The sequence below is a fragment of the Dermacentor albipictus genome, chromosome 3 (assembly GCF_038994185.2).
Source record: "Dermacentor albipictus isolate Rhodes 1998 colony chromosome 3, USDA_Dalb.pri_finalv2, whole genome shotgun sequence".
In the NCBI taxonomy this organism is placed as follows: domain Eukaryota; kingdom Metazoa; phylum Arthropoda; class Arachnida; order Ixodida; family Ixodidae; genus Dermacentor; species Dermacentor albipictus.
This window is the reverse complement of record NC_091823.1, coordinates 61,140,023-61,157,966: the sequence shown is the minus strand read 5'-3', so window position 1 is coordinate 61,157,966 and position 17,944 is coordinate 61,140,023. Positions and strand designations below refer to the sequence as shown.

General features: G+C 48.3%; 1 protein-coding gene across 2 annotated transcripts in view; it reads left to right on the top strand.

Annotated features, from left to right (window-relative positions):
* Window positions 1-13,641, top strand: part of LOC135898767 (uncharacterized) — a 168,996-nt gene extending 155,355 nt beyond the window's left edge. For both annotated transcript variants that reach the window (XM_065427907.1, XM_065427908.2), the window contains one exon: window positions 13,359-13,641. The gene's annotated coding sequence lies outside the window, so the exon portion shown is untranslated. The remainder of the gene's footprint in view (window positions 1-13,358) is intronic.
* Window positions 13,642-17,944: the final 4,303 nt, after the last annotated feature.

Here is a 17,944-nt window from a genome sequence, read left to right as displayed (position 1 = left end):
TGTACCTGTAGTCTTGACAGCTAAAGTCCGAATGATGAAGCAACACGTTTTCGAGAATTTTACCAAATTGTACTTATATGACAAGGCATTGCTGGCTCCACTCGTGAAAATATCTCACCCTTGACACCTGAACGCGCAAAAGTCTGTCCCGTTCTCGCACGTATAAAGAAATTGACAATAACGAACACCATGAGAAAGTGTGTTCCTGTTTTCCTACCCTAGTCCAAGTCAGCGCTATCCTGGTGCTGGAAGATCGTGTACACCGACTTGCTCAAAAACACCTCCTCTTATAGTCAATATCCTGCGCACAAGTTTAATGACTCGACGTTCCGAGCAGAAAATAGTTTCCATGAACGGCTTCTATAGCTCTATCACCGTAGAAAAGGTTCCGACTGGTCGCACCATTTCCTATAGCAGGGGCACGCCTTTGCTACCGCATCTCTTTTTGCAAACGCGAAGGCACCACCAGTTTGCAGGGGGTCATAAATATTGTTTAGTCAGTAAGGCATATTTGTATAAAGAACGCGTAATAAGCTGACGGTGGGTGCGGCAGAAAATGTGCTCGACGGAGCGTAGGACAACACTGACTTTGCCGTGCATGGACACCTGAAAGGGCCAGCGTCGAGTTATTCGTAATTGCCCGAGCTACATATAATTGCCCGTTAATCTTGCTATAGGACCCCAAGTGGCGCCATTCTTTAATTCGGATGGTGAGGGAGCCGAATTCAGAAGATTCTTGTCCGTAAATGCTCTTTGCAGTTGACTGGCCAGCTTCGGTAATCTTCTGTCCAGCGTCATTACGATTGGCTGGAAATTGCTTTATACGAACTATCCTAGCGTAAGAACATTTTGTGAGAGTGAGCCCAGTTTTTTTCAACAGGCTATGCTGCACGAAGCTGGGCCGATATCACAATGACATTCGTAAGTTAGAGCAATACGTAACCACAGACATCAGACAATCGGGATAGGGGGTATATCATTAGCGAACTTAGGCCGGCCAATGTCAAAAAGTCCCTGCGAAAGAAAAGCACTGCGAATTGAGCACGCGTCATGTAGACCGAGGAAAACATTTCCTTTGGTGCTCATCTATACTGGCCTGCTGTTCTTTTATCGGAAGAATATCACGTTATCCTAAACATGCACGACAATCGTGAGCAGTGAAACACACTCGTACTTTCTTCTTTTGTTCACATTCCGCTATTCCTGGCTCACGCCAACACTGAAGATCGCGCCAGTGCGTACAGGGATCAGCGACTCAAACGCGGTAGCCGGCGCTTTTTGCACCATCGGTGGGCGCTGGGGACACCGGACTGATGCATGTATGGTATCGTTTTAAAACAAGGGCCTTTCGGGTGCCTTTTGGCTGCATTTGGCTACCCGAGCAATTACCCTGCACTAAAAGAAGCACCGGCTGCTCTGCAGTCACATTATCGCGTTTGAATCGCTGAGCACTGCACATTTCAGCGTTCGTGGCAATCGCCACTTGATTATTGCGCTACCTTATATTAAAAGAATATTGACGTGCAGCCAACGGCCAACTAAGCAGACACGGGATGAAGGGATACGTTCAATAGGCCGCTTCAAGAGAGAGAGAGAGAGAGACAAAGGAAAGACAAGGAGGTTAACCAGATATTATCTCCGGTTGGCTACCCTTTACTGGGGGAGGGGCCAGGAGATGCGATAGGTGAGATAGAGAAGGATGAAAAAGAAAAAAAACTAAACACATTATGCTTTTGTATATACATGCCCTTGTGCCTTCGTCAGTGCTGGTGGTAAAAATTATGGACTAGATGTCATCACCTGGTCACCCCTGTCATCATGTGATGTACAGGGTTTCGTGTTAGGCTGACCGCGTAAAGCGAATTTTTTTGGAGGATAACAAGCACGTGAGCTTTCTGGCATTACCTAGATTTTCGGAGAGTGAACGTGCCTACGTGCGCGCTCAAAATCGGGCGCAAGCTGAACGAAAGCAAAATGACACCGTCCAGTGCTCGAGCCTTGGTGCACCACGGTGATACCAGCATTGTACCGCGATGCGAGTGTCCCAGCGGATCTGGCGCCGTTAGTTGCGTCATGAATTCTAAAATCTCCGTCGCGGAGCATTACTCCACACGGGGTCATCAGTGGAGTGGCACCAAGCAGCACGTCGCCACGGTCAGCCCTTTAGACACATAATGCCGATGACTTTTCTTGAGGCTCCGGAGTGATTCGGCTGTCCGCCTTATTTGGCTTAGACAGTTACGGAGTCGGCAACGAGAGATTGCCGCCCGTACCTGTTCTACTCTTGGCAACCATGCAATCTCCCTGCAGAAGTTTGCCACTCCAGCTGTATTAGCCGTTTCCATTAAGTTTCTTAGTCCGTTGCCTTCGTCTCAAGCGACGCGAAACACTCCGAGTCTCAATCGTGAAGCAGAATTGACATCACCGCACCTGACACATTTCCATCCTGGAAAGCACTCAAGCAGCGAGCACGTTGCAAGGTCCAAAGCTGCATATCGGCGATCGCCACCCGGAGAGGTCGCAGTACTTGAGGCGCCGACGCAGCGCGGTTCTAGCTTGCTTGGCGTGCTCGCCACTCCATTTACCTGTTTCATCGCTTGTTCCTCGTCCGAGTCGCCCGGCACCATTAATGGCTTCCTCATTACGTGACGCTCGGTCAAGCCGCTTATCGGCAAGAAACCACTATCAGGCACCCCGTCGCTGAAAGCATCGATCGGCATCATCCTCCCTCGCGCAGGTCCGCAGGAGTGCGGGTGTCGCACGTGCGTGGGCTCCGTTCCCAAGAGATTGGGTGCGGATAGCTCGTTGCCACGGCCTCTGGACCGCGTGCGAAAGGTGCACGCATGGGCCGGATCTTAGGCCGCACGAATGCGGCAGCAGAAAATGCTGTACTTCGATTAGACGCCGTTACATGCATGGCGTAGGGGGCAGCAACTGTTTTGTGTACTGAAGTGAGCGAGAACTGGCGTTACACACACAGGTCCTTACTTCTGCAGTCGCCATGTCGCAGCCTTACGAGTTGCTGGTATCGCAAGCTCTCACATGCAAAGTATGAAACTGGCACTATGGCGCTTCAAAATTATGACCACAGCGCGCTAAACTGTCGATGTAAACTTGTTGTGCATATGTACCTACCTAGAGCTTCCAGAATTGTAGTGCGTACCTACCACGGAGGCGGCATTTAAATACTCTTCCCGCTTCCCCAGTGTAAGGTAGCCTACCGGGCTCAGCCTGGTACGGTAACCTCCGTACCTTTCGCTTATGACTTTCTCTCTCACTCTATTAATACACTGTTGTACCGAGGTATGTCACTACTGCAGTCGCGGAAGTATTCCTCGTGTTCCTGCTCGATCCCTACTAAACGAACCATTTAAAACCAACCGTAATTGCTTATGATATACAGGTGTGACAAATAACCATTGTTTCCACGTATGGTGAAGACGTATGAGACTATTAGTGACTCAGCTAACTTAATGAATGTTTCTTCAAAGAGCGTTAATGTGTCCCGATTATTTGGTATTCGAAAAGTCAAGATCGAGCCTCCCACAATTACCTGTTAGGAATAATTGCTCAGTTTTCAGGTATGTGTACCAGTCTGTATATGGGAAGTGTTTTTAGGGAGCAGTACCTAAGATTTTCTTTTTTTTTCGTACTAGGGCGCTATAACGTAAAGCTATTCCAAACTTTTCTATTTCAATTCTGGAATCATGCCCTCCACGATTTGTCAAAAAATGTTCGGGCAACCAGCCACCGCACCTTTCGGCCACGCGACGTCACGATATGTCCCATCTGATATGATATGTGCACACTATTATGCATGATTAGACCAAACGAAAGAAAAATAATAATTTCTCATTTGACGCCTTTTTCGCTAATGGAGAAAAAGGCTTCGTTTGACCAATAGCTATTGATCAAACTTTTTTGCGCTGCCTGTCTTTGCCTATCTGTCATGCGACGTCACAAATCTGCGAAAACTCACCGCGTCAAAGTGATGTGTAGCGCTAAAGACGCACTAATATGCCGACCAAAACTGAAACTCTTTCTGAATAGCCGGAGGCTGCCCCGTTCCGAAAAGAAAAGAAGATGGCGGCCTGCCGATCGCCGTGGCACTGGCTACTCGAAGCTGCCGGGAGCATGGATGTATATGCGTGTAATTAAAGATTTTGCGTGGCAGTATAACGTTATCGAGAGTTTTGTGCACGTATACAACATTGCTCTGCCAACTCTACTTTGCTGAAGATCCGTTTTAGCGGCATTTTTGAACCTTCCGTTGCACGCCGCCGCGATTTTCGACCAGCCACCGCAAGCTAAGGGGAAGCGGACCCATCGCAGACGCCGACACCAACATCCTTATCCGGTTTTCTACTTTCGCTGTGCTGGCTCGGCCCCGCCGAAACTCTATCCACAACAGCGTGCTCCTCGCCTCTTGTCAGCCAATCAGATAAGAAAAAAATGCTTAGTGTAGGCAATGCTATTCGCGTTGAAAGCAAAAGAAAGTGAGATCCAATAAACGATAAGCGCATTTGAATGGGCTTTTCAAAGAACGCTGCGGATTAGCAGTCGATGCTCGCGTTGGTGGTTACGTAAATTTGACGTCAGGAGATTGGAACAAAGACAGGTCGGAATTGTTTTACGTGATAGGGCCCCTGTTTCCACTTTCTCAGTTGACTAAATAATATTGAATTTAAGACGCTTAATCACTCCCGTACATACACTATAAACGTGGTGCTGCTGAAGAAATGAACGATTAAGTCAAAGACCCCATTCTGCCAGACTTCGACATGGTCACAAAAAAGAAGAGAATGAAGAACACAGACAGAAAGGAAACGCTTTTCAAATATGTGCATTAACAAAGGAGAGTGAGCTCAATATGATTAGTCACATTTAGCTGATCTGTTTGCTTATTTGCCGCAACGCTTTACATGATATTCGACGTTTCTCTTTACTTTTGCTGCTTCCGAAAAAAAAATGAGCAAGAGAACAAAAATGTAAGGGCATTTATTCGCATTCTTAGTCAACTCGGATCTGTCTCATTAGCTAAACTGCATTCGCTGTAGACGACAGACTTTAGAAAAAAAGAAAGATTTCGTCAGAAGCACAGCACGCAATTTGTATTCTTCTCTTCTTGTACCGGCGTCATAATACAACGACATACGCAATGGTTATATGGTTCTGTGTGTATGCCTGTTAATTTGAGACAAGAGGGGGGAGGGGAGGCAGCGTTAATTTAATAACTGCATCGGTGGAGAGCTGCCTGTGAGTGCGTGTATTCGCATTTGCCTGCAGTTATTAAACGACCAAAAGAACGTGCTTTTTTTTAAATTATTTTTATGACTCACCCACATACAGAGAACTGCTAACGCATAACGAACTTGCTTGTTCGGCGACTTTGCAATTGAAATATCGAACGTACATTTGTACGCTGTACATTGCAGCTGGCTATATCACTTCCACGTTGAAGTTGTCTTACATTACCGGATTTTCGTTTGTCGCTATAGCCTGAAGGTTAGAGTCACAGATTAGAATCATATTTAAATTTCTTGACGCCTTCCGTTTTCGCGTGGATAAATGATTAGGAAAATCTAACAACGCCATTATCAGCGGCACAGTTTCGACATTTGGTAAACATGAAGCATGCTCACATATTCAAGGCAAAGCTTCGAAGAGCTATGTCAATTATGAGATGAAAAATTTTCCATGAAACATGTAATCGATTTCAGTCGGAAAGACAGACATTATCTATCGCATTGCGACGACTGGACGATCGGCCGTTGTCCGTGCAGGTGCTGCTTGAGGACCGTCCCCATCGCTCGTCGGCCCACAAAGCTGTGAAGGCACTTTTGTCTTTCTTGAGGGCGTATGGCATATGTGAACGCCGTTGACTCACTCAGGCCCTCCGTGTGCGTGCGCGAGCTCACCGCAGCTTTCCTCCCCCTCCCCTCCCTCTATCTCATCCTTCTATTCCCTCTCTCCCGTCCGCCGGAGTAGGGTAGCCAATCAGACGCATTTCTGGTTAACATCCTTGCCTTCTGTTTTTATTTACTTTTCATCCCCTCCATGAAACAGTTACGATAGCTTTCGTGCGAAGAACTTGTGTATAACGCAAGTCGAAAAAATTGCACTCATTTTTCTTTTGCTGGCAACTGAAGAAGACATGCGAGCCGCGTCGATGTGCTATTTCCGATCACGTAATTAGCTCAAGTGTCACGACTACTGACCACTGATTTTGACTGCTGTGCCACGGATGTCACTTGTAATAGATTTGCATAAGGAACACGTGGACAATGCAGAATGTTTCCTTGATTGGTTTTCGATCATCCGGGATATAGGACGTCGGGGCTTTTTACCACACTTAAACAACAAATGTTTTATGAGACGGTTGTTTTTTGTTTACCAACGACATTTAGTCGACGCCTGTGTTTCGCATTCTCGTCATCCGAGCTTCACAAAGCAAACCGTACCCTTGCGTGAAGATTCCGTATCTGCGCTTCAATACGTCGTTGCCAGTTGTATACATTGCCTTAATCTTTCACCGCTCGCCCCTCTCGTGTGTATATTGCACCTTTCCTTTATCTTTGCACAGAGGGCGGAACAGGGGACACATTTCGTTCGTCTTCAAGGCACGAACTTCGCGTGGAAATTCTCCTCAGCGCATTTGCAGCGTTGTCCACCGCCGAAATATTGGCACGGTGTGGCCTTGCCTGCAGTGGCCGAAGGAAGAGAACAAAATAAATTGTGACGCATGTACTACACACACCGTCAGCGCGGGCTAAGCGATTCACGACGAAAGCTTGAAGGCTATAGAAGCTCGGCCTTCCGCGGCCCCGCCGGTTGCTCGCTTTCTTACAGTTTGTCCTCTCTTCTATCTTTTTTTTTCATGTTCCAGCCCCGTCGATATACGGGCGGAAGCACGCACTGCCGCCCTCTCCGCCTCACGTCAAAGTGCTGCGCGAAATAAATCTGCGAAAGTAGTCATGCGGCGAGGATACGAATGGAAAGAACAACGTGAAAAGGGCAGATGCGCAGAGAGAAAGAGAGAGATACCAAGGTCTTCCAAATGTACCTTTATATCTTTCTTCTTTTCTTTGACGGTCAGGTCTGAATCGATTTCGCAGAAATTCTTGATAGAACGCATTAGTGGCTTTTTAATGGAGGCTCGAAGCGGCGGCCAGACAAGTGTTTTCCATTAGGAACACGAACTGGATTGTATAAAAATTTACTGGGCCTCTACATTGGTCGTCGCGTGAAGGGCGTGGGAAACGCAAAGCCTATATATATATGTGTGTGTGTGCGTGAGTGCGTGCGTGCGAAGCTCGGTGCGTCAGTATATATAGGAGAGTGGCAAGAGCCGAGCGATCGGCAGCACGGAGCAGTCGTTTTGTGACTGCGCGAGGTACGGAGTGCCACAAAGGCCCGGAAAGAGAAAAATGTGTGAGGGAAAGGAGAAGGTGTGGATGTGGAAGGTGGCCAAAAGGACGGGGTGGGGGGGGGGGGGCGCAAGGTGCGAAAACGCAACCGGAGAATGTGGCGCTGAAGCGACGACACGGGCGGCGGAGTAAATGCAGTAGCCGTGAATCGCGAGGTGATGCGATGTAGTACACAGAAACAGAAAAGGTATAAAAAAAAAGAAAGAGCTGGAAAGAGATGGGACGGGTCTCCTCTTCAGCGTATATATACGAAGGCAGCGAGGCGAGACAAAGTGCCCTTTGGTTTTGTCTAAGAGCGACGGCAACGCGCGGGGGGGTTGAGTGCGAGCTTTTTGTACGAGGCCCGAGAGCACTTAGCGGAGATAAAATATTGCGTATTTGCGACCCACCGAAAGCTGAAAGCGAATGAAATGTACGGCAGCAGCGAATTCGGGAGAGCGAGCGCGCTGCGAACGAGCGCGCGGAAAAACGGCTTGAAACCGTGGACTTCTTTTTTTTTTTTCCAACACTTGCCAAGCCTTAAGAGAAGAGACGAGAATGTTGTTCTCTTTCGTTTCTTGACGTTGTTGTTACGGCTGATGCGCTTTCGCCAGCGATGCTGGCTGCTCGTTCAGTCAACATTGAATGTTTTAGCGCGCGCATATTTGCTGTGCTCTCCGGGTGGTCTGTTTGCTCGCCGAGCATGCATAGGTGCGAGGTGGCAGTAAATGGCTCGGTAGAGGCTCCGTGCAGCGGTGAGATCGAAGCCTCCACGCGACGGCGGGACGAACCGTTGCATGTTTGCATCCACGATAGGACAGCGCGCGTGAATGGCGTCGATAAACAAGCGCCCACCTACCCTACGACATAGCGTAACCGCCCTTGTTGAAACCGTTTGTGTACTGCGTGGGAAACAAGATAGCAGGCTGGGCGCCAATGGTGGCGTAGATGTACTACGTGACTCGACAAGCTTGACCTCGTCGCGAGATGTCCCCACTGAACAGCGGTATGGAGTTCTGCGCTGGCGCGCTTTCGAAGGACTTGGTGTGGTTGCACGTGACTCGGCAACTTGACGAGAAACGTGGTCGTGACGGCTTTTTGTATATATTTGATCTGCTACTAGCACGTAAAGTAGTGAGTTTAATGCACTCGGCTTTCAGAAGAGCCTCGATAAGTTGAGAAAAAAAAATGCGAAAAGCAGGCATTCAGCAGTTATCCGATGCAGTTCTCATGAAACTTTATTGATACTTTATGACCTTCAGCGTTGTTATTTTGATGTTTTGTTAATGCATAATATGCAATAGGTTTTCAACGCTTGGTTAGTAGGTTAAATTGAATGTTTGGCTAATAGGTAGCACTTGACATGGAGCATGGCGTTAGTTTGCTGTGTTTCCCGTTAGTATGATGTGAGATTCGTCTCAGAGTCTCAGTCAGAGCCCTCAGAACACTCCCGAGTGCCAGGGCACGCGTCTTAGCTGAAACCGTCTTTAGTTCCAGACTAGAGCGTGGAACGCTGCGTAGCTGACGCAGAACTCAGATATGACTACAGGGTTGTTACGGACATCCAACCGGTGCCAGCAGTGTTACGAACTTGCACCGCTGCACCACGATTACGGCTTTGTGGTCCCGTAGCGCTCTTCACCCGTTTCGTGACAGAGCGTTGGTAGCGAAGACTCCGAGCACAAACGCGACTGTTCTCGCACGACGGCGTCCGGCGAAAACGCGTGACACATCTCACCCCAGTCGGGAGCGACCCTCTCTCCAGGTGGGGTCGGCGGATCCTGTTTTCGAGCGGCGTGTCACTGCTTTTATAATCCCCGAGGCCCATTGTCACTCAAACGGCCCAATACAAAGTCAGCACACGACGGTCGTCCGAGGGGTCCAACCAGCGACCGCGCTGGCCACCCGGTTCAAAGTTCGCGCGCGCGGTGACCTCCAGGCAAGGGAGGTGCGGCGCCGGGCTGTCGGGCACACGCGGACACGTTTAAACACGCTGCTTCGCCGAGGCTTCTCCCGCACGAAGGCGCAGCATCTTGTCTTGTGAAGGGAGAATTATGGCGCTCGCAGGATAGATTCCGCATCTTGCAGATTCGGAATCCGGGCTTGTGGTAATGGCACAACAGCATCCCCGCCCTCAGATAAGGCGCCGGGAAGACGAGCTGCCTCCACGTGGCTCGGATGCCAGGCGCGCACGTTCGTCCGGCTCGTCCAAGTTCACGTCCAGTGTCGGGACGCCAGGTAACATCACGTGCCCAGGTCCGACTCGCCAGGACAGGAGCTCTGCTCACCACGTCGTCGCCAAGGCACCTTGACCAGCTCCGCTCGGGTCGTTCCTAAGACCTTGCTTCTCGCCACTGGTCCCGCTTGGTCGTTCTGCAGCTTGCAAAATCGACCGGCAAAAGGCAACACCCAACACGAACAAGTGCCCTCTGTCTCCCGTCAAACACCAGATAAGGCCATAATTCAAATCAACCTAACTAAATTGCTATCCCTCTTTTTGCTCCCGCTGCAACAAGAGGCAGGTGTACGATCTAGCACACAAGGCTCAAACAATCAGTTTTCAAATCAACAACACAACAAAATAGAAACAATTATTAATCAGCAATAATAATTACAAATAGAATGGTCCCCTTGAAATCGCTTGGACCGAAAACATACTTCTGAGGAAGCAAATGAGGTCATTCATTTTTCCCGGCGATATTTTCGCGGAATCCGAAGCTGCTTATATTTGCGACCCTGCTTATCCGTGTAGCGGCGGTACAATAAGCCAGATTCCTTGCCAAATGAAACCCCCTTTTTTTTCACTCCCCGTTTGACGCTCTTCCTCAGATCGGCTAGTGAACAATCTTCCTGTTGTTCGCGAATCCGAGTTTCCCTTTCAACTGCAGCCTGCTCCTGCCAGCTGGCGGAAACCGGAGCGAGTGTGGAGCCCGCGTCGCCTAATTGCGGCGTCGAGTCTATATCGCGGCTAGCACTGCACGCGTCACTCCCACTCACTTCCAGGACCCGCTCGTCTAGGCCAGCCTCCGAGCTCTGCCTCTCCCGTGACTGCTCGCCACTCAAGTTACCTTGATCAGTCCGTGTGCCGCACCGCCTTTCGCTCACCGACGCTAAGTCAAGTTTCCTCGACAGCGGGCGCGCTTTGGATCGCGTGGGGGCCATGTACGCCACGTCGGCAAAGAATGATTTGCCCTGATCCCTCAGCAGCTGCTCCGAGCTATTTGAGAAGAGGTAGGAAAATTGCTCCGGGAGGGCGGCTGACACAGCGGCTTCGGTGTTAAGTTTCCCAAATTCTCCTTCAATGCTAACCGTTGCGATCGGTAAACAGACACTCTCCTTCTCGGCCACTTGCCGTATCCTAACGCACTCTCCCGTAAAATCCCTCGAGGAGACGAAAGACGGGTGAACAACGTCCATAGTTGCTGCAGAGTCCCGCAGTGCTCGGCACTTCTTGCCGTTTACCTTAATTTCCTGCACATAGGGCTCCAATAGACGTATGTTCTTGTGAGTTTCCTGTATCGTTGCAAAAGCAATTCTCTCTGGGCAGCTTGCAGCGATGTGCCCTTGCTTTTTGCAATTGTAGCAGGTTAACGGTCTCCGTTTTTCAAAAGAACGCGTCATTTCGTTTCGCTGTTTCGGACCATCGTCATCATTCTGAGATGCATTCTGTCCATCCCTTACAGTTTCTTTGGGAAGGGACTCGTCGTCCCGAAACTCGCGACGCGTGATTTCCTTCCGTTCGTCGGGCTTCCCGTAAAACCCATCTCTTCTATCTGCTTTTTCTATGCGCACTGCCTTGCTGTGCAAGCTGCGGCGGGTGTAATACTCTTCCGCTAACTCTGCTGCCTTGTTTAGCTTAACCTCCTTTAGCCTATCTTGCAGCCAGAGCCGGACATCCTCATCAATGCAACGGTAGAACTGCTCCAACGCGATGCATTCGACAATTTTGTCGCGGTCGTCGTAAACCTCTTCGCCCTTCAGCCATTCCACCAAGTCGGCTTTTAGACGAAACGCGAAGTCAACATTCGACTCCTTACCCTTTTTTGCATACCGGAACCTCTGCCGGAAAGCTTCGGGCGACAATTTGTACTTCCGCAGTAGCGCTTCCTTCACATCACTGTAGCTCTCAAACGCCTCTTTCGATAAGCAAGTTATTACGTCTGATGCCTCCCCAGGAAGCAAGGCTAACAGATTCTGTGCCCAAAGGGATCGCTCAATGCTATTCCGTTCACACACGTGCTCAAATTTCACGAGGTATTTGGCCATATCCTCTCCGACGACAAAGGGTGGAAGTTGATCGCGTATTCTGGGAACATTAGAAGTGAGACTAGGCGCTGGCGAGCTATTTCGGGTCTCCAACTCTTTCATTTTAAGCTCGTGCTCACGCATCTCTCTCCTTTCCTCCTTTTCCTCCTCGCGACGTTGCTGTTCTCTCCTTTCCTCCTTTTCCTCTTCGCGACGTTCATTGATACCCGCCAAGGCCTCTGCGGCTTCCTCAGCCGTTACGTCCTCAGTCCTCATGACCTCAAGGATCGCATTCTTTCTTTTGGTTGAGCCCAACTCAATGCCCAACTCCTCACAAATTTCGAGAAGTTCCTTCACCTTGTACTTCTCCATCGTTCACACTGTCCTCCTGCTGTTTACCCTTTTTGAATATACCTGCCGTACGCTACTATAACACTACTAGTAAGACATATGCAAGTATTTCACACACTGCCCTGTTTACCCCCTCAGCATCCCCTGGTTTTCAAAACACTCTTACTAGGCTTGAAACACACAAGGTTATCACAATGCAACACCAAATCCTTCCCTAAGCTACTATAACCTGTGTCAGAGAAAGTCTGGTGTTTGAGGTAAACTTCAGGCACTCACCGCGCCGAGGTAGCTGATGCCGGTCAATCCCGTAGCTGCCATCCAGTGTTACGAATTTCCAACCGGTGCCAGCAGTGTTACGAACTTGCACCGCTGCACCACGATTACGGCTTTGTGGTCCCGTAGCGCTCTTCACCCGTTTCGTGACAGAGCGTTGGTAGCGAAGACTCCGAGCACAAACGCGACTGTTCTCGCACGACGGCGTCCGGCGAAAACGCGTGACACATCTCACCCCAGTCGGGAGCGACCCTCTCTCCAGGTGGGGTCGGCGGATCCTGTTTTCGAGCGGCGTGTCACTGCTTTTATAATCCCCGAGGCCCATTGTCACTCAAACGGCCCAATACAAAGTCAGCACACGACGGTCGTCCGAGGGGTCCAACCAGCGACCGCGCTGGCCACCCGGTTCAAAGTTCGCGCGCGCGGTGACCTCCAGGCAAGGGAGGTGCGGCGCCGGGCTGTCGGGCACACGCGGACACGTTTAAACACGCTGCTTCGCCGAGGCTTCTCCCGCACGAAGGCGCAGCATCTTGTCTTGTGAAGGGAGAATTATGGCGCTCGCAGGATAGATTCCGCATCTTGCAGATTCGGAATCCGGGCTTGTGGTAATGGCACAACAGGGTGTAATACCGTCGGATATGCCCACAATATATACTGCTCCGTTGAAATAAATGGGGTTTGTTGTCAGCGGGTATGCTTATCGTTCATCACATGAGTGGCTAAATATCTGCGCGGACTAAGTAAACGAGACTGCCCTCACTATGGCGGGCAATAAGTGGCCGGCGACAACACACGTGTAGCATTCGTTCATAGTGTCGATAAGCCATGAGCATAGTGTCCTTGAACCAGTGTTGCCTGCCTAATAAATGTGTGATTGCCACCTATATGTTTGCTATCGGGAACATATCGCGTATAGGTCAATATCCTCATCTTTGTTCATTACATATTGTGTTTCATTGCGTCGAGATGTGCAATGCGTTTGACTTTCTTCCGATCATTCTGTCTATATACATGTCCAGCGTTGGTGTGCAAAAGCGAAAGCAGTATTAACCCTCCATTCATTTTCTCTCTTATTGTGCGCAGGTGTACACGACTAGTCTCCTCTTCCTTCCCCGACGAAAAAACGCCAGCGGCCTGAAGTCACACTCTGGGCGCCCGCAAGTTCCTCAGCTGCTCTGGTCTTCGTGTTGATCCAGCTCCTTATACATACCTGTGTACATAGAGACCCCGACCCCACCACCTGTAAAGCTCGCTGCACCCGCTGCCGTGTGATGTGTAAATACGCCTGCTTGCGCCCAGTCACAGAACGGCGCTGCCACTTATTGGAATCATTAAAAAAAAAGTGTGTACAGTCATTACTCCGGCATTCGTTGTTCTTGTCATTTTACTCTACGGCTTTGGAGCGCAGATGGGCTTTTTGTGTACAAGACACTAAAGGGGGCCCACAGGCGTTTTTCTCGCGTAAGAAGTGCAATAAGTTTGCACGGCTAACACTGACACCGTGACAAGCGCACATGGATGTAAATCACTTCAGCTGTCTTGCCTTTCCAGCTTTACGGTCATATATGATAGATGATGAAAGATGAAGACAAACAGAGGGCGCAAAAAGATTTAGTAAGGTTAACCTTTCGGCCGGCACACTGGAGAAGCCTTGTTCACAGTGAAGTTAAAAGACAACGAAAGAGTTGTTTAAGCACGTCGTATAATGTGACTGAGGCATCTACTATGACAGAGTTCAAGTTTATTGAGTTACTGATTGCATGACAAAAGGAATAAACTGTTGTTTTCATTGGTGCTTTCCTTGGGGCTCGCAACTCTTGGTGCGTATACCAAAATGGGCGCAGCACTAACCGAAAACGCCCTGGCTAAGTGGCGCGCGTTCGCCGCTTCAAGGAAGACAGGAGCTCATCAGAGGCAACGCCTGGATAAGGAGGAGGAGGAAGATACAGAGCCAGAGAGAGAGAGATAGAGAGAGAGAGAGAAAGAGAGGTTAGCCAGAGATTATCTCCAGTTGGCTACCCTGTACTAGGGGAGGGGCAAGGGGATGCGATAGGTGAGAGAGAGAGAAAGATAGACATATACAAATAACACACACACGCACGTACACAAGAACTGTTTCTGTGGGCACTGTCACGCAGCACGCACAGGCGTTCCTAGTCTTACACAGTGTCACCGTACAATCCTACTGCGATGTTACTGCCAGTGACGTGCAGTATGTGCGACGTCGGTGCTCGTCTCACAGTTACGCACCTCTTGTGGGACTGTACCGGTCTCGCGATAGTGAGATATAAACACAAAGGACGCGGCATTGCCTAACTAGAAGCATGAACCATACGCCTCCGCCTCAAGCGGGCGCTATAGAGGCGAACTATCAACTCTTTACGAGAGTTTGTGCGCGATGCCCGCTTGATCGGCAGGCAATGAACGTGTACTTTCTTTTATATTTATTTGTTTATATAATGATCCCCACCATTGACCCTCACTCCTGCTTAAATTACTGAGTCACCCTTATCATTAAAGTTTATTATATTACTTCTTGAAATGACAATAAAAGAAAAAAATGTAGTCATCCTTTAATCATGGCGGCTACTCGCTAATACTGTATTATTAATATAGTATTATTATTACTATAGTAGAAGGTCACAAAGTTTAAGAACTGTTGGGGGGACCACCTCAGTCAGTGTAAGCGATGATATAAAATTGAAAGAAGAGGAAGTAGTGGGATAGTTAAGATTAGTGCACTACATATATCGTGTACAAAAGCTACAAAAAACAGGCAACAAACACAAATACAAGTGTGCAGACTGTTAACAACAGTATAAAACATCAGAATTTACAGCACTACTCCAGGCACTTAGGAAAGTAACCAATGACAGAATGAATTCAAGGCGCGTTTTACACGATGAAAAGAGGTTTGCGAGACGCAACGTAGAAAGCAATAATATACTTAGGGACGTTTTGAGGTGTGTGTAATAATTCTATAAGAGGTATGCCTTTGTTAGCCAGTGCACACCTAACTTCATTGGCATATTTCGGCTTTGGACAGGGCAAGATACTTGCCACTCAATGAACCATTTTACTAGTAAGAGCTCTTACCCGTGCCTAGCGAGAGGACACACAAGAATGTCATGACGCCAGATGACAAGGGACGACACCTCACGGTAATTGCACTTTTTCAGTAAGATATGGCTTTGACAGTTGTTTATTTTCTCTACTTTCCTCTGCTGGTCCTCGCATCGGCATGAAGAGATATTCTACTGGTCCTCGCATCAGCATTAAGCGGATAACCGTTGATTATCCGCTTAACCTGCAAGCAATGGCAAGGAACAAACAAAGAGGCATAAGGCCGTGAGCCGCCATATCTGTTCAAGGAAAAACCAGCCACAAAACACAAAAGACAAAAAGAGAAGTTCACACCACAATGACCGCTGTGAACCCTTATTTTTGTCGTTGTGGTGTGAACCTCTCTTCTTGTCCTTTGTGTTTTGTGACTGGTTTTTCCTTCAACTATGTATTAACTGGCCCGGATTTCAACCCTTCTGCCACATCTGTGCATATAACAACACTTCATCCTTGCTCTTTCGAGGCACTCATTTAATTCTTGTGAGTGGGATGTATACGTGCTGGGACAAAACGGCATCATAAAAGTCATGAAAAATCATATTAAAGTTTGCTGCACTGTACTTTGGGGACGTTGGCAGCGCGCAGTGAGCTTGTCTTTTGTGATGCGTCGTTCATCACTTGTCAGCGCGATACTGCCGTAGCCTGTCAAATCTAGAGATACAATATATGCACGTGGAATGAAGCATGAGTGAAATTATATTGGAGGCTAGCCGTCTTGTTGCCGATAATTGCATATTTCTCTGCATGCCAAGTATTTAAGCCACAAATATTCATTCAAGCCAAATCGCTTCAGTTAAACAAAAAGCAACGCTTGAGTTTCCTTTATGGCGTACGAAGTGAATACCAGCTGCGCAGGGGGAAATAAATATGGCATCTACAATGTGCGAGACATAGGAATTGAAAACATGAAGATTGAAATTAGAAGTTTGTATGAGAATTCAAAGAATATGGTCGCTCCTCTAGCTGGCGCTGACTGCACCTTGTCAAAGAGCAAACGGAAAAAGAAAAGCACGGAGAAAAGGGAAAGAACACGCGCAAACAAGCACCGTTTCGCTTGCGAGAGGCTCATCACGATAGGGAAAATATAGTTTTGTTTAATAGAGATGAATCAGCACTAAATACGCAATAAGAAGTTCAGCATTGTGATGATTTGGGTGAACGTGTATTGGAATTTCATTGTATAGCATATCGGCAAACTTCGAAAAGGCGTGAACACCAGCACCAAATACGTTTGTGCTGGCCTCTTTCTGCTTACTGCGCTGATATACGCTAGTATATATATATACAATAATTAAAAGCAATCCATGTCGGTGTGAACAAGAGCTGTGGCACATAATTTGCTGATTTCTCTTCTCCCAGAAGAGAGAGAGAGCTGCGTACTCCGTCGGAAGCGCCCTATCATCGACAGTTTACTCTTTGGAAGGAGTATGCTATAGGTGCATGCAGTTGCTCACGCAAATGGACTCGTCAGAACTTCCTTGCTTCTTATAGCTACTAAATACGCAGAGCGACGGTGTGAAGTACATAGGGTTTTACAAAGTGCGAACCTGCGTCGCATAAAACGTGGGATTGCCGGGCATGCGCATGCGGCCATCCAACGCGCAAGTATTGGTCAAGCATTTCTAGCACTGCAACTCCTTGCTAATAAGAAATGCATTTTCCGTCTCCAAGAAAAGACAAAGATCGTAAAACAAAATGATGACGGCTCTTTTGCCAATAGATCTGTGGCGAGACCGAGGAATAGGAGGAGAAATGTGGGAGGGCGTGGCTGGCCGCTGGAAATTGTGCAATTCTATTTTTCTCGCATTTCTCGCTTTTCAAGTGTCCTTTAACATAAGAAGGAGGTGATCCCAATGGTGATCGAATATGTACCAACGCACAGTGTATACATCGGCCGGTTAGTGTTGCTGAAAGCACCCATGCTTGCTTTAATTAGTGATATGATGATTACGACCGCGACGCTTCTATCTCTCAGACTTCTTGCTAATGCGACTGATGGACCCCGTTCAGTCGCTTGAAACGTTATTGTCACTTACATGCGGCGAACTGTAATCATTTTGAACTTGCATGGAATACTCTTTAGTGTTGCACGATAAACGTGGACCTTGGAAACACTCTGAATCTTCTGCTATGTGCTCTCTCTCCCTCTCCCCCTTCCCCATCTTTAATCTCCCCCATCCCTCTCCCATGTGTAGGGTAGCAAACCGGTTAAGCTAAACTGGTTAACCTCCCTACCTTTCCTTCTCCACTTTTTCCTTCCTTCCTTCCTTCTGGGGCATTCAGTTAGGCCGAAAACTTTTTTCCAAACCACGTGTTTCAGCGATGCCGTCGCAGGTCGGTGATGCACCACTGCATCAGATATCTGAGAAGTTTTGTACACAGGTCAAAAGGCTTTGAACATCATCTCATTTCACTGCATGGTATTGCGCTGCAACGAGGCAAGAACGTTCTGGCCGTACATTGTGAATCATACTTTTCTTTACAAAATGGTCGAGAGGATAGCGCTCTTGTATATAGAGCAATACAGAGGTACATTAGCTGATGGA